Source organism: Camellia sinensis, chromosome 4 (genome assembly GCF_055761805.1).
Source record: "Camellia sinensis isolate YWXY chromosome 4, ASM5576180v1, whole genome shotgun sequence".
In the NCBI taxonomy this organism is placed as follows: Eukaryota; Viridiplantae; Streptophyta; class Magnoliopsida; order Ericales; family Theaceae; genus Camellia; species Camellia sinensis.
Window position 1 is genome coordinate 20,089,733 of NC_138964.1, and position 22,444 is coordinate 20,112,176.

At 34.2% G+C, this 22,444-nt stretch overlaps 1 long non-coding RNA gene and 1 pseudogene across 1 annotated transcript in view; both read left to right on the forward strand.

Annotated features, from left to right (window-relative positions):
• Positions 1-13,533, forward strand: part of LOC145823270 (uncharacterized) — a 38,968-nt gene extending 25,435 nt beyond the window's left edge. Inside the window, exons 2-3 of the long non-coding RNA XR_014365553.1 lie at positions 13,046-13,098; positions 13,212-13,533. This is a non-coding gene — a long non-coding RNA (uncharacterized LOC145823270). The remainder of the gene's footprint in view (positions 1-13,045; positions 13,099-13,211) is intronic.
• Positions 13,534-14,087: 554 nt separating this feature from the next.
• On the forward strand, positions 14,088-18,286 carry LOC145823619 (peroxisomal adenine nucleotide carrier 1 pseudogene; annotated as a pseudogene).
• Positions 18,287-22,444: the final 4,158 nt, after the last annotated feature.

The following is a 22,444-nucleotide window of genomic DNA, read 5'->3' on the forward strand; positions in this document are numbered from 1 at the left end:
CGCTTAAGGTCTTTGGTTTCTAGTGGACAGTTGGGTCATGTAATTTCCGATAATTTCGATTGTATCCCCTGTCAACTTGCCAAACAACCTGCTTTATCATTTAATAAAAGTACTTCAGTTTCCCTTGCACCTTTTGATCTTATACATTCCGATATTTTGGGGCCCTCTCCTACTACCACTATGGGGGGATCCCACTATTTTGTTGTCTTTATTGATGATTTTTCCCGGTTTACTTGGCTTTTTCTCATGAAAACTAGGTCTGAACTTAAACACATTTATTATAGATTTGCCCAAATGGTCCACACCCAATTCTCCAAAACCATCAAAATTTTTCGCTCAGACAATGCTATGGAATATCGGGATTCTGATTTCCTTTCCTTTCTTCAGCATCATGGTACACTGCCTCATCGTTCTTGTGCTGGCACGTCCCAGCAAAATGGCCGCGCTGAACGGAAACATAGGCATATTCTTGACACTACTCGCGCCCTTCTTCTCTCTTCTTCCTGCCCTGAAAACTTTTGGGGGGAGGCTGCCCTCACTGCTGTTTACACTATCAACTGTGCTCCTTCTCCTGTCATCCATAATCAAACTCCCTTTGAACGTCTGCATGGCACTCCCCCTTCTTACGCCAATCTCTGGGTTTTTGGCTCTGCCTGTTTTGTTCTACTTCAATCCCATGAACACACCAAGCTTGAACCTCGTTCTCGTCTTTGTTGCTTTCTTGGGTATGGAATTGAACATAAAGGCTTTCGCTGTTGGGATCCTCTCTCTAAACGTCTTCGTATCTCCCGCCATGTCGTTTTCTGGGAGCACCAAATGTTTTCCTCGCTATCCTCTTTTCACTTACCCGCACTCTCCACTACTGTACTGTTTACTAATCCTTTTTTAGATCTTTTCTCTGCTGATTTTGATACAGGTTCCTCCCTCATCGAGACGCCCTTGCTCACTCCTGATCTCGTCCAGCCTGCTCTCCCTGAAGGTCTACCTCTTCTTGCCACACCTCCTTCTCCACCGGTTCTTCCTCCCACCGATCCTCCTACGGGTCGCCCTCGCCGGGTAACTCAACCTCCTATCCATCTTCGTGATTATATTGTTGGATCTGCTGCCTTCTCTACTTATGAACCTACATCCTATCGTGAGGCTTGTACTAATCCTCTTTGGCAGCAAGCTATGACCGATGAACTACAGGCCTTGGACAAAGCTCATATTTGGGATCTTGTTGATCTTCCTCCTGGCAAGACTGCCATTGGCTGCAAATGGGTTTACAAAATCAAAACACATTCTGATGGCTCTATTGAACGCTACAAAGCTCGTCTTGTTGCCAAGGGTTTCAACCAGGAATATGGTATTGATTATGAGGAGACATTCTCTCCTGTTGCTCGGCTAACCTCTGTTCGCAGTTTACTTGCTGTTGCTGCTGCTCGCCACTGGGAGCTCTTTCAGATGGATGTCAAAAATGCTTTCCTCAATGGTCATCTTCTTGAGGAGGTCTACATGCAACCTCCACCTGGGTCCACTTTTCCCCCTCATCAGGTTTGCAAACTACAGCGTGCTCTCTATGGCCTCAAGCAAGCACCTCGTGCTTGGTTTGCTACGTTCAGTTCTGCCATTCATGACTTCGGGTTCATCTCTAGCTCCTATGACTCTGCTCTTTTTATCCGGACTACTTCTCATGGTACCACTCTTCTTCTTCTGTATGTGGATGATATGATTATCACTGGTAATGATGAAGCTGGTATTCTCCACCTCAAACAGTTTCTCCACCGCCAGTTTGAGATGAAGGACCTTGGTACTCTTAACTACTTCTTAGGCCTTGAAGTCTCTCATGATTCTACTGGTTCCTATTTGTCCCAGGCCAAATATGCATCCGATCTTCTAGCTCGTGCTGGTCTTACTGATTGCAAAACTACCTCTACTCCAGTTGATCCTCAGATTCGTCTCACTCCTCTTGATGGGACTGTTCTCTCTGATGCTACTCTTTATCGCCAACTCGTCGGCAGCCTTGTCTATCTCACAGTAACTCGTCCTGACATTGCCTATGCTGTTCACATTGTCAGTCAGTATATGTCGGCTCCTCGCACTCCCCACTATACTGCTCTACTCCGCATCCTTCGCTACCTCAAAGGCACTCTGTTCCATGGCCTTCACTTCTCTGCTTCCTCCTCTCTTGAACTGCGTGCCTTTTCCGATGCTGATTGGGCTGGGGATCCTACGGATCGACGCTCCACCACGGGATTCTGCTTCTTCTTAGGGGATTCTCTTCTTGCTTGGCGTAGCAAAAAACAATCCCTCACTGCCCGTTCTAGCACCGAAGCTGAATACCGAGCTCTTGCTGATACTACTCAGGAACTTCTCTGGCTTCACTGGCTCCTTGTTGATATGGGTGTTTCTTCTTCTGATCCTACCCCTCTCTATTGTGACAATCAGAGTGCCATTCAGATTGCTCACAATGATGTTTTTCATGATCGCACCAAACATATTGAGATTGATTGTCATTTCATTCGCCAACATGTTACCGGTGGTACTGTTCGTCTTCTCCCTATTGCTTCCGTCGATCAACCCGCTGATATCTTCACTAAGGCTCATCCTCCTGGCCGCTTCAATGCTCTTGTTTCCAAACTTAACTTGGTTGATGCTTTCCCTCCTTGAGTTTGCGGGGGGATGTTAGTGTATCATCATCATTGTGTTTTGTAGTGTTAGCATCATTGTGTTCGTTAGTGTAGTATATGTTAGTGTATCATTAGCATTGTGTTAATATTTAATTGTTAGTGTTAGCTTTAGTCTTGTATATTTAATTGTTAGTGTTAGCACCTTTCGGTGGGTCTTGTATATTTAATTGTTAGTGTTAGCACCTTTCGGTGGGTAATCATCCAAGGCATCCTCTATAAATAGAGTGCCTTCTCTATGTAATAAATGTACAATTAACAGAAACATTTGTGCCTCTCTCTCTCTCTCTATCCTCTCATCTCTATCTTCTCACACTTTCTTCAATTATTATTTCAGCATGTTTCCAAATGAAGGCTGATATTACTTCGACACGAGTTGGGTTAGGCACCCTTCCACTAGTCGCTTTAGCTTTGAGAGTGGATATAGCCTCAGAGTCGAACACAAATCTCTGCATGATACCCTTTCCCTCCCTAAGCAACATCCTTTCAGAAAAAAGTTGAGAGACTATCAGGCAAAGGTTGTTTCGAAGAGAAGATTGAGGCCCCTGGGTACATTAATATTGCTTCTGATGTTGCTACTGTCGATGAGGATGCTGATGTTGTTGGTGTAAGACTATGGCTGCTTCTTGATATTCCTGATCTTGCAATGGAATTGGAGGCCCAACATTTAAGGAAGGTACCCAAGGTTGCTCCATCTATGATCTTGTGCATAAAGAGTCCTGAGATCACAAACCCACCACAAGCAAATATGTTGAGTTGAATAGCAACTTGAACTACCTAATCGCGTGGATCAACGAAAACATAATATGGAAGAAGTCGCGGTAAAGAAAGAAGATCGGGTGGTTGTGCAGTAAGCAGCTCGTCCATGTCACAGTTGACACGGGTCGTTGAGAACAAGATGCCCTCATCGTTGCAGTCGATGGAGAGGCCGTCGTCTTTGACTCTTCCGGCAAGAGGGTAGAAGAGAGTCAGTGTTTCCGAGAGCGAGTCTTTGAGTTGATTAATCAGTTTCTCATTGATGTTGAAATTTGCATCCCTCTTGGGATAGTATAAGATGATTGGCACATGAGCGAGGCCACCATTTTGGTCTAGGACACAGAGTCTCAAGGTTTGTAGGTGAGGAGGTGTTGATGAAGATGGTTTAATAATTTCTTTGGAAATGAGTTTAACTTCCATCTTCACAGCTAGGTCTGGTTTTTGTTAATTTGCAACAAGACTTTGTGTTGTCACTATTCCAAGGTTGGTTGGTTGTAACTTATGCAAATTTCAGTAACAATTAGAAAAAGTGATTGGGTTCCAAAAAAGAAAAAAGAAAAGTTAATGTCGGGTCCAAGATTGAGGACAGGTGGGACTCTAGTTTCAGTAATAATTTCATATAGTTTTCTGTACAGCTTTCATTATTAGGCCTCGTTTGAAAATAGACTAATTTAGTAATTTTTTGACTATTTGATTAAAATATGAGTAAAAAAAAACTAGTATATTTGTGATGACATTTTAACTTTTTACGAAAAGATGTGCAAAAAACAGAGAGAAAAGAGAATTTTTGACTTTTTTGTATGAATTGTTGACTTTTTGGCTTTTTTAATAACTTTTTGACTCTTTGACTAAACCGGCTTGTTGCCAAACGATGCCTTAATGACTCAGAATTGCTCCAACTTTTTTAGTTGAGAAAAGATAGGGATCATGAAAAAACTTTCATGAAACTGATCATGAAAAATTTATGACCCTTGGATTACCTTGATTAGTGTGTGATGTTTTATTTTAAGTGTAATCCAAAGGTTATAAATATTTCATGATCATTTTCATGAAAGTTTTTTCATGATACCTAGCATTGCTCTTTTTAGTTTGTTTGGTTATATATTTTGGAAATATTTTTGGAGTATGAGTGTTTAGAATAATTTGATATTTTTTTGTAGTTGAGTAGATGTGTTTAAGAGAAAAAGTGATTGAGAATAAGAGATGAGAGATTAAGTGATTGATTGATATATAGGAGATAGAAAGTGATTTTGAATTTTTTTTTTTTTTTCAAAATCACTAAGGCTTCGTATGGGAAGTGGGTCGGCTTTTTGATTTTTTTGGCTATTTTAGCCTGGGGCTAAAAAGTTTGGTTTGGGAAGGACTTTTGACTTTTTTGACTTTTTTGTGAAAGAAGAAATGTAATGATTATGGGTTGAATGTGATGTTTTGTCTTATTGAGCTAAAAAGCTTATTTTGTTTTTTGTTGATATTTTAGCGAAAAAAGCTCCAAACCTCTCTTCCCAAATAGAGCCTAAACCAAATAAAATTTTAGAAATTTTTCTCCAAAATTTACTTTCAAAAACAAACCAAACAAGGCTTAAGTGTCTGAACAATATAGAAAGGATTCGTTTGGGAAGTGAGTTGATTTTTGATTTTTTGACTTTTTTGGTTATTTTAGTCTGGGACTGAAAATCTTAATTTGGAAAGAGTTTTTGGCTTTTTTTTGATTTTTTTTTAATTTTTTTGTGAGAAAAAGAATGTAATGATTATGAGTTGAATGTAATATTTTGTCTTATTAAGCTAAAAAACCTATTTTATTTTTTATGACTATTTTAACCAAAAAAAAAAAAAATTCTCAAACCCAACTTCCCAAACATTGGCAAAATATCATTGAGTCAAAAATGTTGATCTTGTATATTTAAAAAATAATTATCTCATGCAAAATAGTAGGCTTTATTATTCTATACTAATTAAAAAGTATGTATTGCTTACACAAGTTTTTTGACATACACTTCGGCTTGGTTTGGTATTTTTAAAAAAAGATAAAAAGTCAAATAATTACTAAAAATGTTAAAAAATTATCACTATTCATTAAAAAAAATTATAAAAAAATTATTTTTATACAAAAAAATGTACAACTCACTCTAACGTGAGTTGCCTTACCTGGCTTTGGTAAGAACAAATTACACAGGTGGAGGCAAGCTTAAAGATGGTGTTGTTTGGCCCGTGGGGGCTCATCACGGATTCCGTTTTGATAATCTGAATCGTTGAATATGTAAAACTTGTTGAGTACTATATGCTTGTAAAAAATTGCGTTGATTGGATATCGATAATTACATGACCAAATCAGGTTTGTATAAAAAAAATAGATGGCGTTATAGTTAATGATTGACAAAAAAACTAATCCGATCAGATAGCTATCGATATCCGATCAACGTACTTTTTTACAAATATATAGTACTCGATGAGTTCTACACATTGAACGGTTTCGATTACCCAAACAAGACCCGTGGTGGGCCTCCACGAGCCAAACATCACTGTCCAATTCAATACCCGAAAAGGAGGCAAGCATATTCTATTCAGACCCTCTGCCCACTACTCTGCCACCGTATAGTCTATTCTTCTCTTCCTTCTCCAATACAATAAATTATATAATTTTTTTAATATATATATTTTTTTTATAAAAAGTCAAAAAGTTATCTCAAACAGTCATTTTTTTTTCAACTTTTTAATCCAAAAACTAAAAAATGCATTTATTTAAAACATTCCAAATAATTTCTTATAACTTATCCATAAAATTTTTGAAGTGACATTTTTGTAATTCTTTTGTACCTCGTGGACGCCACGTGGCCAAGAGCCGGAGCCAATGGTTGCCAATATGTCCACGTTAGATCAGTGGAATACTATACTCTACTTTTAACGCATTTCAAAATCAAACCCCGTAAAGGATTGATTCGTTTTGAAATATTATTCTATATTATTTGAATAAAGCTTAAGACCCCCAGTGGGGTACTGGGGTCACTCCTGATTAGCCAAAAAAACTGTTTTTTTTTTTTTTTTCTTTGGTTTCAGCCATTGGCAGAGTGCCATGTGGCGCTGGGGTCACTGGGGGTGCCCCCAGCTGGGGGTCTGAATCACAGCCGATATTATTTATTGAAAGATAAATGTCAGTAATCGGTCCTATTCAGAAACTTATAACAATAAAATTGAAGTGCCACACCAACTTATCCAATAAATAAATAAATAAAAAATCATATTCCCATGTTTTAGCAATTTTATTTATTTATTTATTAATTTTAGATTTCACGTTATGTGTATTTGCATCATATTCCCATGTTTTTGCAATTATTTGTAGCTCTTTGATCTGCAATTTTTCCGTTGAAAATGAAGTAAATTATATTGACATTTCTCCATATTTCAAATAAAATATAGTAATTTTTGTAATTTTGATATAATTATATTGAGCTCATTTAAGATTTTAATTCATATAACACTTTAAAATAATTTGTTAACTATATAGATTATAAAAAAAATGATGTTGTCACTTTTTTACACAAAATATATATTTTACGTATTTTTTACATGAAAATATATATTTTACGTTATTTATCTTTATATTTTCACACTTTGCATTAATTTCAATTCATTTAACATTACCAAAATGAAAGTTAGTATAATTATGGCATGAGCTTCGTTGGGGGGGATATATTTTACGTATTTTTTTACATGAAAATATATATTTTGCGTTATTTATGTTTATATTTTCACACTTTGCATTAATTTCAGTTCATTTAACATTACCAAAATGAAAGTTAGTATAATTATGGCATGAGCCTCGTTTGGGGGGTGTGTTTGTGTGTGTGTGTGTGGTGGTGTGGTGGACTTTACTCCTACATACCCCCAATAAACCAATAAATCTATTCAGTCACAAGGCATGAGCCTCGTGGTTGTCATGGTTTTCTTCTCGTGGTTGTGAGTTAAAGTGTCGGGGTTGCAGTTTGGACGATTTGAAATTAAAATTGGTAATTAAATAGAAAAATGTTTGAGGGCCACAAAAAGTGTGGCTCAAATGGCTCAAAACTGTCAAAACGACGTCGTTTTACGCTTAAAACGACGTCGTTTTGACAATTTTGAGCCATTTGAGCCACACTTTTTGTGGCCCTCTACCATTGCTCAATTAAATAGTGGATTAGTAAATTGTGATTTAAATAATTTTGAGTAGATTGATAAATTAAAAAATATTTTAACCAATTATCAAGCTTTTGTATAATATATAATATTAATTTACATAATATTTATATATATAACACAAACTAATTTTACATAACATTTTATATATATAATTACTAATTTATAATAAATTTCATATCTTAAATCTCTCTCACTCATTTTTACTTTAATATTTTATTATAAATTAAAAAATATATATGTGTTAACTATAGCAGAGCGAATCAATTTCAAAGATGAATTATAAATTTTAAAGTTTAAACCGTGGTTAGTGAATAGAGTGGTACGAATTAATACAGATCGATGTGATTTTAGCGGATTGAATGATATTTTACACGACCTTAGCTGTGAATACATCTCTCATTATCGTATTAATTATTAGGATACTTCTGTCATTATCAACAAAAAATATTATAGTTTATTCATTATCTCATTATAAGTGTCATTTATTCATTCAGTCTCTTATTATTAATTGGACAAACTTTTAACATGAAATTTTTGAATAATAGGATAATTGCTACACTATTAGGTTTGCTTAAAATATGATTTATCTCTTGTAATTTTAAAAATTACATCTCGCTTCTTAAAATTTTTAATTTCCTCATAAATAACGAATTTTATTAATAAATTATCAAATCGACTAACAATTTTTAATGATGTTAAAAATTTATTTCAATTAATAATTTAAGTTATTTTATTAATGTAGAGGAGAGCAGCTAGGAATTTCATTTTTAAATTACTTCTGTTAAATAATTTTTTTTGAGAAGGTGATATTTACAAGTTTTCACACCACAAAGGACAATGCACACTTTAAGCAAACTTCAAGATGTATTTGTAATTTACCCTAATTAATAATAAGGGTAAATAAATACAGTTAGCTTCATATTTTTTTTTGGTACATAATTAGACTAATCTCTATTTTAATAAGATTAAAATGATCAAAATTAATGTAAATAGTAGGTAGATATAAATTGTTTCTTGTGGTTCTAAAAATTACAAATACTTTATTATCAGAATTTTTTATTTAATAAAATTAAAAGAAAAAATGAAATTCATAACCACTTTTCTATACAATGATAAAAATATATAAATTATTAATTGAAATATATTTATAATATCATTAAAAAGAATTAATTGAATTGATAATTTATTAATAAAAAAAAAATCATTTGTTATGCAATTAAAAAGTTAAAAGAATGAAATCTAAGTTTTAAAATTACAAAGAACAATTTGTATTTTAAATAATTTTTAGAAGATATATCTACAATTTACTCTTTTCAAGACCCACGCCACCCTCAACCCCCAGTAGATCAAATCGAACCCTTCTCAATTCACTACCCTCAACCCCCTGTAGATCAAATCGAACCCTTCTCAATTCATGATCTGTACTTATTTCAAATGATTTATTGAATTATAGTTATTTTAATTTTATCATTGAATTTTTAATAGTGTCACTACAACAAAATGTACCTTTGGCGATCAAAATTGGCGACTAAAAAAATTTAGTCGCCAAAAGTTATGGAATTGGCGACTAAAATATTTTTAGTCGGCAAAAGTAAAATATTTAGCTACTAATTTTTTTAGAGGGGGTATATTGGTTATTGGCGATAGAAAAAAATTTAGTCGCTAAAAATGCCAAAATTGGCAACAAAAATATAATTTTGATCGCCATATATTGAGTTTTGGCTACTGAAACCATTTAGTCGCCAACTAAAAAATAAAAAATAAAAAATTATTTTTTACCTTTGGCGACCAAATTTGGTCGCCAAAACTCCATTTTCAGCGACAAAAAATAAATTTGGTCGCCGTATATTGAGTTTTGGCTACTAAAACCATTTAGTCGCCGAATAAAAAATAAAAAATTATTTTTTACCTTTGGTCGCCAAAAGTCTATTTTCAGGGACAAAAAATAAATTTAGTCACCGTATATTGAGTTTTGACTACTAAAACCATTTAGTCATCGAATGGAAAATAAAAAATTATTTTTTACCTTTGGCAACCAAAATTTGGTAGCCCAAAGTTTGTTTTCAGCGACAAAAAGAATTTTTGTTGCCAAAGAACTAAAATGTTTTGGAGTGAGACATTTCAAATATTTTGGAGGGATTTATAAATTACTTTCAGCGACTAAAAAATTTTAGTCGCCAATAACCATTTATATAAAATATCTCATGCTCTCACCAAACCAAACCAAACCCAACCCAAACCCAACCCAACCCTGAACAAAACTAATGCCTCTCTTTCTCTCTCTCCAGCGTCCTCCCTCTTCCTCATCTCCCCTCCATCATTTAACGCCGCTCCTTCTCGCATTCGCTGACAACCAGATCACCGATTCACCTCCTTGTTGGTCACCGTCGCCTGAGATCCTCTCTCTCCCTCTCGGCTCTATTTTTCTGTCTCTCTTTCTTTCACTATTCACTCACAAAAACCCACAGAGCTTCACATACACGCAAACACATGGGTTTTTCAAATAGTCAGAATGTATGATTTCTAATGCATAAGAGCATCTCCAACGGTTGAACAAAATTTTCACCAAATTTGAGTAAAAAAAAGCCAATTTTCTCATTCTGATACTAACAGCTCCAACCGTTCACTGTAGCGTGCATCAAACAGAGAGGGTTGTCCGGGGAGTCGACCGGTAAGAGCAAATTTGAAGGTTTTTGCCTTTATTTCTGTTGCTCCAAAAAAATGCTAAGGTGGTCGATCGGGTGGTCAACCCCCCAGTGTAAGATTTTCACAAATTTCTGCTTTAAAGCGGTTATCCGATGGGACATTCGGCCAGACGTTCGGCCGGACGTCCAGTGGGTCAAACTCAACGGCTATGCACAATGAATTGCTGAAAGGGGCAAGCCGTCCTCAGTTTGGTGGAATGCTTGATGCTTTCTCAATTTGATACTTTGTTTGGTGCAACCGTTGGAGCACAAAAAGCACATTTTTTTCATCAAATTTGAATTTGATGTTGGATTTTGTGAACGATTGGAAATGGATTAATACTCTATTGGGCCATTCACTTTTTGCTCTAATTCAAGCTTTCCATTAATGGGTTCCATCTCATTCTTCGTGCGATTGCTGGTGTGGGTGTACTTGCGGTTACAACAAGCTCCAGCTGATCGTGTTCGGAAATAAGTATGGTTCTGGGGGAGGCTAATAGGAGGAGAGTCAACAATTAGTTTCCAATTGCGTGGGATGGGTATTATTTTTTTCCAAGTGTTATTGTTCTATTTCTGCTTCTTTTACAATTGAACTTGGAGGATATAATATATTTTTTTGAAGGACCACTTTGAAGCCGTAAAATAGTTTGTGTTTGATTCATATTAAAAATGATAATGGCCTAACATTTTGTTTGGCTCAAAACATTGGTCATGGTGTTTTATGTTTTTTTGGGGGAATGTTGGTGAAATTGAATAACTTTGTCCATGTAGCCATTGTTGGTTTTTAATCTATGTAGCTACTTTCCTTTCTGCTATCAACTTGAACATATGATTTCACTATCTCGCCTGTTAACTATTTGATAAATTGCATGAACTTTCAAAGCCATTGTCTTTTCATTTTCCCTTAAATTTCCTGTTCTATTTTCACACTATATATATATAGATATATTCCTGGAAACTAATATAGTGTGTTTAATGAGCTCCACCTTTTACTGCAAATATGATGTGAATAGTCATTAATATGCCTACTGCTTTTGTTTTTGCAGGCATGCATTGAATGTCCAAATATTCCTTAAGATGCATAGATCAGATTATGCGGAAAAACAGTTGAGGATCATGCAACAGATTGATGAGGACCATACACTAACTCAACTTGCAAATGCATGGCTAAACTTGGCCGTGGTACATACCCATTCTCAATTTCTAAAGTCAAATCAGGAATTGTTGATTTTTATGTTCAAATATATTGGCATGTAAATCAGGGTGGATCCAAGATACAGGAAGCATATCTCATTTTCCAAGATTTATCAGATTACCAGTTTGATCCTAAATGGAAAGGCCGTGTGCTGCATGCATATGGGAAATTTTGATGAAGCTGAGTCGCTATTACTTGAAGCACTAAACAAGGTAAGTTTAAAATTGCCTTCGTACCTACATGTCATTTGCAGTGATTGGGACGAAACATCAAATTGTTATTGACATTTGCTAAATATACTTGATTGCATTCATAACATTCATTGTTCAAGAAATTGAATTGACCAAATTGATTCTAGATTGGTAATTATTCCCCTCTCTATAGTAGTCCAATTATTCATTGATATTGGCTGAAGTGATCCCATATTTGCCCACAATTACTACACAATGCCTTTCAAAATCCCAATTTTGTCACCGTATTTTAGACTTGCACTGGGGAGGCTTGCACATATTTGTGGATGGTCTTCCAAAACTCATGATCTGAACTCCAATCATCAGGGTTTGATCTTTTTACGTGTTGATCTATGATACTTTCTTAACACGAGGCCCACAGTTTGACTTGCTTTAGGGGGAGTTTTGAGTTTCCCTGCAACCATCTTGTTAAATTAAGTGACTTTGAATGCCTAATATGATTCTGACTAGTTAAGCCATTCAAACAAACCCAGGAAGTTTAAATGGTTGTCCTATGAATTGATCTAGTGGGTATAACCGTGATGATCAGTGTGCAACTATGATCAGATAATTTCTTGTACCAATAGTAAAAGACAAAACATGCCATTTGGTGGAAATATTGGTTTATTTTAGTGTGTTTTGTTTTCATGTTGATAAAAGTGAAGCCTACTATATTTCTATGGGATTATATAGTCCTGCTATATTTCTATGGGAATTGCATGCCCATGAAAATCCACATATAGTTATTACAATTTATCACAACAAAACTCCTTTCCTGGAAAATTGTGAATTGCCACTACAGGAATTACAGGTTTTGACGACGTTTCTTTAATGACGTTTTATGAAACGCCACATTTTATACTATTTAATGGCGTTTTTTAACCGTCGTTTTTGTTCAATAATAAAACGGCACTGTTTAGCTATTTGAAGGCATTGAAAAACGTCTTCGAATGCCTTCTCTCTGGCGAGCTGGTAAATACACTCGTTCACTCATCAGGAGGATGCCCTAATCTTTTACTCACTCATCAGTCTATCGTTCGCTCTCTCTCTCTCTCTCTCTCTAAACAGATGCCCTAATCTCTTCCAGCAGAAATCAACGGATCGGTTTCGATTTTGATTTCGAAGTTCCTTACGCCTTCTGTGATTTCGATTTCATCTGAATCTCTGATTTTGATTTCGATTTTGAAGCTCCACCGCTACCACCATCTACACCGACAAGGTAGGTGAGTTCTCTCTCTCTCTCTCTCTCTCTCTCTCTCTCTCTCTCTCTCTCTCTCGCAACCCTCTCTAAATGCTTATCATTCGCAGAGATTCAAATCGGTCTCAGTGATTTCATCTCAGAGCGATTTCGATTTCGAAGATCCAAAACACCATCTGCACCATCGTCTACTAAGGTGAGCTCCATCGTCTCTCTGTCTCTCTTTGAAACTCTTCATTTCGAAGCCTATTTCAGTGTTGTAATGAAAACATCTCTCTCAATTAATCTCTAAACACTTATCATTCGCAGAGATTCAGATCGGTCTTAGTGATTTCATCTCAGAGCGATTTCGATTTCAATTTCGAAGATCCAAAACACCATTTGCACCATTGTCTACTAAGGTGAGCTCCATCGTCTCTCTGTCTCTCTCTGAAACTCTTCATTTCGAAGCCTATTTCAGTTCTGTAATGGAAACATCTCTCTCAATTCATTATTATGATCTTCAATAATAATGAATCGTGATGAAGGAATTTGGTGACAAGAGTCAATGGCTATTGAGAACAACATTTCAAAAGGCAAAAGGCCTTTGTGATATTGGTAGAAGCTTTTAGAATTTTAGATGTTTAAGTGATAGGGAATATCATAATCAACCGCTCCTGCCAGAATGTAGCTTTTCAAAGAATGATATGTTCTAGAGTACAATAGTAGAAGTGCTTCTTCATTTCATGCAAGTACTCAGACTGTCTTTACCATCATAAATTTATTTACCTGTTCATCACTCCTTAATTATTGTGAACATTTTTAATCACTTCTTAATTGATGTGAAAGCTTTTAATCACTTCTTAATTGTTGTGAACGCTTTTAATCACTTCCAAAGAAAATACAGATCATTTGAATTTGTTGGGTTAATTATTTATCATATATGGCTTAGTAGCTTCAACATCTGTTATCTGTCCAGGGCCGTGAATCATTCGTTTCATATGAAAGTCTTGAGCAGCTTCACTGTTTCTTGTTTGTTCTTGGTGTTACCCATGTATCATATAGCTTTTTTTCCATTGCCCTTGCCATGATCAAAGTCAGTATTTCTTCTTCAAAATGTATATCTTTCTGTATCTTTGGAACTTTTCTTCTCAAGAGAGCCCTAAGATTTTTCTTCTTGTACATGCAGATTTATAGCTAGAGAACATGGGAAAATCAAGCGAAGTCGATGGCTCCGCAGGAACTACAAGGTGCGAAAAGTTTTATAGGTGTGATTTTGTTCTTCTCCTTTTTGAAGTACCCTTTATCTTTTAAGAGTTTAGTTCAGATGTTCTTCATTAGAAAATTTCTATCATGCCATATTGAAATTTTAATCTAGGTTCCCCGCAATCTGCCTCAAACCACACAAAAATGAGGCGACTATCAACTTTCATTTTTCACCACACATCCCAACCATGGAGCCAGCATAGAGTTCTTGTTTAGGTGGTAATGCACCTTTTTAAATTATTGTGTCTTTGCGATGTTAAAATGTGTCATTTTTTTTGTTGTTGTTGTTATTTATCTATTCAATTGGGAAATGAATTTGCTGGTATACTACTAAACATCCTAAAAATGTGAAAATGCAGCTCAAGTAATGATTAGCTGAGGGTCTTATTTGAACATGCTTCCAGTTGCTTTGGGGTGGTAAAATGAATATGAAGCCTAAGAGAAGTTGTAGCTGCTGAAAGACGACCTAGGGCATTCAATATGAAAGGATAAAAAGGGCTTCTTGTTGTAAATATGATCATATTTCTTGAGAAGGAAAAGTAAATGCATTTTGTTAGGTACTGATGGTCACAAATGGTTTAGATGATTAGATAAGAAAGATTAGTGTACCATGCGGATAAAATCATCAAAAAATAATTAGGATATGGTTTGTGGTTCCCTTGAACTTGAATGGCTCCATAGGCTTGTTAGATAAAATTTAAATAAAGAATTTTATCTTCTTGAATAGAACCCTAGGGGAAAGTAGGTAAATTCTCCACAATTTCTAATGTGTATGTACTTTCCCGTTTTCTTGGAATTACAGAATTCAATATCCATGTGGAGTAAATAGTTACTAATAGTGTCTTCTATCTGATAAGTTCAACCTGGAGTCGTTCTTTATGAGAGCCATCACTTTACTCAGTTAAGCAACCATCTTTAAATTAAGACATTAGACTTTACTAGGCAACTCATTGCCATTTCCCAGTCGAAGTCCTTGACAAACTTCCAGGAGATGGCAATATTTCTGTTTTACAACTTGGTATTGTGGAGGAGTAATTACACACGTTATGGTTTAAGAAAAATTGTATGGTGAAAACAGAAAAAAGCAGGCAAAATTATAACCAAACAGGCATGAAGGATGATTCCCTTTCTGGCTTGATCAACAAAGTATACCTTCCTTAGAATGTTAGTCAACCTAGATCGGTTCTGACTCTTCATGGTTCGATGAGGCATACTATTTTTACAATGAAATGCTATATATTAAGTGAATGGTACAATAAATTCAAGACGATACCCAAATATTTGTTCAAGGCTTCAATTGTAGGATTCTATTATTTAGTTCAGAATAATTCACTCTATTTCTTTTATTTTATAGAGTAGAAACATCTCTTGAATCAGATGACAACCAGTGACACGAAGTCTTCACCTTGCACACTTGTGTATGTGTACACTGTCATCACATTTTCTTAGTTAGATTATGTGCTTTTACATTCAATTTAAATTGTTTCACAACCATTCAGTTTTGTACTAATGAACTCTTTAATTATATTGCTTTTATCTCTTGGTTTTTGGTACTCTTGGTTGCTTTTTATAGTTATCATTTTGCCAAGTGAGTTCAGAATTCAAACTCAAGCTATTTCAGTGTACAACTTTGTTTCAGCCGCCAGTTTTGGAGTTCCATTAATCGAGCTGACTACATGGCCTTGCGCTTGGGCTTCATTACTGTAAGCATATTTAAATGGATCTTTCCCACCTATATATTTTCATTGTGGACCATCAGAACTGGTTGATCAAATGCAGATTGCAGATTTCTGTCTCTCTCCGAAACTCTTTATTTCGAAGCCTATACTCTTGACTAGTTCTAGGTTTGTATCAAACCAGCAGTCACTTTTTAAAATGCATTTAAAATGGCTAAAAAACTATAAAGAAATAGAGGATATATTTAAAATGTATGATCATTGTTATTATTTTCGGTGTAATTGTTCAACAATATGATTTTATTTTGCATTTCATGTACCTGCCAACCATGATATGTTTGATATAGAATCAGATAATCCTTTTTATTATATAAACTAAGTTCTACTATATGGTTGCTGTAATTTATTTGAACTTTTGAGACATTACTTCTTGCAACATATAGGATGTAGATACACCATAATGATAGCATATTGCAATTTGTTTGTTTTTTTTTTTACAAGAAGCAGAACCAAGTGACAGAAAGATTGGAAAACTGTGTGAATATGCTGCAAAAAATCCTTTATGTATATCCAAGGTACTATCTGATTCTTTTGGAGATTCTCATAATAACAAGTTTCCTTCAGTCATTCTATGTTAATTTTTTTATGGTAAACCCAATGAAACATAAAAGTAATGTACAAAGACACAATTTGAATTATTGTTATTGACTTGTTTTCTATCTAAGTTCTCTTCACACAGCGCTATGCTATGCCATGCGTTATTGTATATGATGAATTTGATTATGTGGTGATATATGAACACTTGGCCTATGTTGACTCAATTCAGACCATTTATTCAATAAATCAACCTTATTTTCACTCAGTTTGACCTTTAGTCACCCAAACTCGAGCTGGGTTCTCTGTATGTGTCTCTTAACAAAAGAAAGAAAGTGTTTTTGACTCAATTCAGACCATATTTTAAATAAAGCTTTGGAAATTGATATGGAGACTCAAACTTTAGCTGGGCTATCTCTGTTTCTTCACTATGCCCAATATTTTAATGTGATCACACAGCTTAGCTTTATATGGATTGGTCTACGTAAATTGTAACCTTAACTGACAAAAATTAGGAATTGTTTTAATATCGCTTTATGAGTCCAATAAACTTGAGCTTACCCACAAAAGGAAATCATGAGAAAAGGATATCTGAAGAATTAATTGTTTGCTATAGCAGCATATGGACTGATACCAGTATTAACTCAACTACTTGCTTTGAATTAATTGGCAGCCTAACTAGGTGTTTTGAGCCTCTTGATTGACTAAACAAATTTGTTTCAGCAAAAAAATTTAGTTTGTAGCCAGAATCGCTAGATTATAGGAGTCTCAATCTCAGTCTCGCTAAGGACCTTAAACAAGAATTGAGTAGGATCTCATTTTTAGTGTCTATGATATGTGGCTTTATTTTTTTTTTAGCTAATTTATATACAAGGGGGAGAGGGAAAACTTGGCATGGTAGAACCAAGAGCAATGAGGAATAGTCCAAGCATAATGCTGATGATGAATGGTCTCAACACAATGCTTGAAATATGACTTATATTGTGTTCCATGAATTGTTCTCCTACTGCTCTCCCATGGCAGGCAGGCTATAATCCTATAATTCATACTTTTGCCTTCGGATCAGGAGAATGTGGAGGCAAATAATCACCCATGAGATATAGTTAACTAATTCAACTGCTTTGCCTATGCAGGAACACTTCTGATGTGTTTTGGGAAGCAATTTCTAACCATCAAGTTCTCTCACTGTACCAGGGCCTTGGGACAAAGAACCTGCAGTCTCTTATTTTTTTGTTTATCTACTTCTATGGATACAGCTTCTTTAAGAAGCTATACTTAAAGAGAAGTGGATCAAAATCTATTGGAACGAAAGCTAATTTGGTTCTTGCTGCCGCTGCTGGGGCTTGTACGGTTGTGGTGACGCAGGTGAGGTCATATTTTAGCTTGTTATATTACTGATCAGTAATAAATTTTCTTCCTGTTGATTACAATCAAACAACCATACTGGGTCTTTCACGTCACATTGATTTTTGCTGATCACTTAATCTATTACTTAAGTTCATGAGATCCTTGTTTGATTAAAGTATAATAATCACTTTGTCTAGGCTAAATTGTTCATGTGGGGAGTCATAATGAATATTTAATAGAACAGGGAATCATAACAAAAATAATGATGATGAAAATTGATTGGATATTGTTTAATGACTTCTAATTATAATTTAAAGTTAATCTTAAATTTGAATATATAATTGTAATGATGAAGTCTCTTTGAATGCTCAGAAGAATGAAGTATAGCATTTTTTGTTAGACATTCTAATTTCTGATATTGTTGTTCAGCCTTTGGATACAGCATCATCAAGGATGCAAACAAGTGAATTTCGGAAATCTAAAGGACTCTGGAAAACCCTTTCAGAAAACACTTGGGAGTGAGACATTTGATGGTCTAGGCATTTCTCTTCTTCTGACAGCAAATCCATCTATCCAGGCACTTGATTGTTTCGTTTTACACGCTCCTACATGGTTTGCCTGCCTGTAAAAACTCTTGATTCACCAACTGAAAGAAAATAGAAAGCTCAAAGTTTTGTGCTACTTTTGAAAAGTTCATTTTTTTTTTAAATTTAAATTTGAAACACCAAATACCAAGTAAGCATTGTCAAATAGTGGCCCGACACTACTGAGTAATATTATTATATTCCTAAATTATAGGCACGCGCAGTGTGTTAAATAAATTTTGATAATGAAAACAAGCTATTGTATGAGATGATATAATAAATGTAACTTTTTTTTGTTGTTGTTGAACTTATGTTATAAGATGTGTACTGTATGCATGTTATGATCAAACCATCAACATTAGTGTGTTTTTATGTAACGTTTGGACAAGATCGCATTGAGAAAAAGGCTATTGTTGTAATATCTATTCAATTAGAAAAATTATGCAAGTGTTATGCCTTGTGGCATATGCTATGCATAAGAGCAACTTAAATAGTACGAATATTTTTCTATTTTTGTTTTTTGGTATCTGTATAAATTTACTACATTATTGAATATTTATTATCAACAATAGTGTTGTATCTATAGAATTGCTTTCCCTTACAATCTCCTAATGAGGTGATAAGACAGAATACATATAAGAAGAGCTTGAAGAAATATTTGAACATAGATTTTCAAATTGTACTTGCCATATTATTTAGAGAAATTATGTGGATGAATCATTTTTCTATTATTAAGTAGATATTGTGGTTTTCTCTATATTTTTGCCGACTTGGTTTTAGAAAATAATTTATGTATATTACAAGACCGACGTTCACAAGATAATGTCAGCATCATCATTGTGGATTTGGGGTATGCACTTGTATGCATTAAGTTAATTTAATCTAATTTTTTCCATTCTAATCTAATGTGTCAATCTATTGTACTGATATTAACCTTTCTAATTTGGTCCTAGCTGTGACTTTTTGCAGGAAGACAAATTGGCAAAGTTTGCCTCGTTCAGAAAAAAAATTTTGTTTATGAACTGGGCCAAGCTTGTGCTACTATTGGTATTGTGTCATTAGGAGTATGGATGTCTTCTCTGCTTTCTGCATGAGTTTTCAAGCTTGACTTTGTAAATAAATCCTCACGGATTTTTAATATATTTTGTGTCTAGATATATTCAGTAATTGTACATATATCACATCTTATTGCATTGTTTTTTATTTTTAATTTTGTTTTCAAACTTAGTTTATTTATTATTTTAATAAACATCAATTATTGGTTCTTAATAATTGTTTATGACAAGTATTTTTTTCGACCATATAAAATTAGCACAACTTTAAAAATAAAAATAAAATAAAAATAAAGGCTATGGTGGCGTTTTTTGAACGTCACTATATCCCTACCCCAACGGTTAGATTTTTAAAATATATAAATGTCTTTGACGGCGTTTCCAAACGTCGCGAAATGTCATAGTGACGTCACAGTATAGTTATGGTAGGACATTTGGCGGCGTTTTTAAAAACGCCGCCTATACTAATATAACGACGTTTTCAAAACGACATAAAGCTATAGTGACGGCCGCATCGTCGGCGTTTGGTACTAAACGTCACAAAAATAATTAGCGACGTTTTTAGTACCTATAGCGGCGTTTTTAAAATGCCGCTTAAAGTCAATTTTCCAGGAGATGGAAGATCATGGAGAGACACATGGCAAGACAATAATAAAGATGGAAGAGTAGGGTAGTTACTAGGTAATTTTTTCCTACAAGTTTTTGTTTATAAATAGCCATTCATGGCTACATTGTAATCATCCACTCAAATCAAAGACATGATTTCTATTTTTCTCGTCATTTATATTTCTTACACTTTATTTTCAACACTTCATTTTCGAAGCATAGGAGTAAACGTAAATTAATGATTATTAGAAAAAGTGATTGGGTTCCAAAAAAGAAAAAAGAAAAGTTAATGTCGGGTCCAAGATTGAGGACAGGTGGGACTCTAGTTTCAGTAATAATTTCATATAGTTTTCTGCACAGCTTTCATTATTAGGACTAGTTTAGAAACAGACTAATTTAATAACTTTTTGATTATTTGATTAAAATATGAGTTAAAAAAATTAGTATATTTGGGTTGACTTTTTGACTTTTTATAAAAAGATGTGCAAAAAACAGAGAGAAAATATAATTTTTGATTTTTTGGTATGAGTTATTGACTTTTTGGCTTTTTCTAGTAACTTTTTGACTTTTTGGCTAAACCAGCCTGTTGCCAAACAATGCCTTAATGACTCAGAATTGCTCCAACTTTTTTAGTTTGTTTGGTTATATATTTTGAAAATAGTTTTGGAGTATGAGAGTTTGGAATAATTTGATATTTTTTTGTAGTTGAGTAGATATGTTTGAGAGAAAAAATGATTGAGAAGAAGATATGAGAGTTTAAGTGATTGATTGATATATAGGTGATAGAAAGTGATTTTAAATTTTTTTTTTTTTTCAAAATCACTAAGGCTTCGTTTGGGAAGTGGGTCGGTTTTTTGATTTTTTTGGCTATTTTAACCTGGGGCTAAAAAGTTTGGTTTGGGAAGGGCTTTTGGCTTTTTTTTTGGCTTTTTTGTGAGAGAAGGAATGCAATGATTATAGGTTGAATGTGATGTTTTGTCTTATTGAGCTAAAAAGCCTATTTTATTTTTTGTGGATATTTTAGCGAAAAAAAGTTCCAAACCTCTCTTCCCAAATGGAGCCTAAACCAAATAAAATTTTAGAAAATTTTCTCCAAAATTTACTTTTCAAAAACAAACCAAACAAGGCTTAAGTGTCTAAACAATATACAAAGGCTTCGTTTGGGAAGTGAGTTGATTTTTGATTTTTTGAATTTTTTGGTTATTTTAGTCTGAGACTAAAAATCTTAATTTGGAAAGAATTTTTAGCTTTTTTGATTTTTTTTGACTTTTTTGTGAGAAAAAGAATATAATGATTATGGGTTGAATGTGATGTTTTTTCTTATTAAGCTAAAAAACCTATTTTATTTTTTATGACTATTTTAACCAAAAAAAAAAAAAAAAAAATTCTCAAACCCAACTTCCCAAACATTGGCAAAATATCATTGAGTCAAAAAGGTTGATCTTGTATATTTAAAAAATAATTATCTCATGCAAAATAGTATGCTTTATTATTCTATACTAATTAAAAAGTAAGTATTGCTTACACAATTTTTTTGACATATACTTCGGCTTGGTTTGGTATTTTTAAAAAAGATAAAAAGTCAAACAATTATTAAAAATGTTAAAAAATTATCATTATTTACTAAAATAAAAATTATTTTTATACAAAAAAATGTACAACTCACTCTGACGTCAGTTGCCTTACCTGGCTTTGGTAAGAACAAATTACACAGGTGGAGGCAAGCTTAAAGACGATGTTGTTCGGCCCGTGGGGGCTCATAACGGATTCCGTTTTGATAATCTGAACCGTTGAATCTGTAAAACTTGTTGAGTACTAGATGCTTGTAAAAAATTGCGTTGATTGGATATCGATAATTACATGACCAAATCAGGTTTATATAAAAAAAAATGGATGGTGTTATAGTTAACGATTGGCAAAAAACTAATCCGATCAGATAGCTATCGATATCTGATCAACGTACTTTTTTACAAATATATAGTACTCGACGAGTTCTACACATTGAACGGTTCCGATTACCAAAACAAGACCCGTGGTGGGCCTCCACGGGCCAAACATCACTGTCCAATTCAATACCCGAAAAGGAGGCAAGCATATCCTATTCAGACCCTCTGCCCACTACTGTGCCATCGTACAATCTATTCTTCTCTTCCTTCTTCAATACATTAAATTATATAATTTTTTTAATACATATTTTTTTTTATAAAAAGTCAAAAAATTATCTCAAACAACCATTTTTTTTTCAACTTTTTAATCAAAAAACTAAAAAATACACTTATTTAAGACATTCCAAACAACTTCTTATAACTTATCCATAAAATTTTTAAAGTGACTTTTTGTAATCAGCAATGATAGGGACCCCCTTTGTGGAGGACCCCTACAACCCCCTTCGTGATCTACACCATTTGTACGGGGAGGAAATAATTCTCCTCGTATAA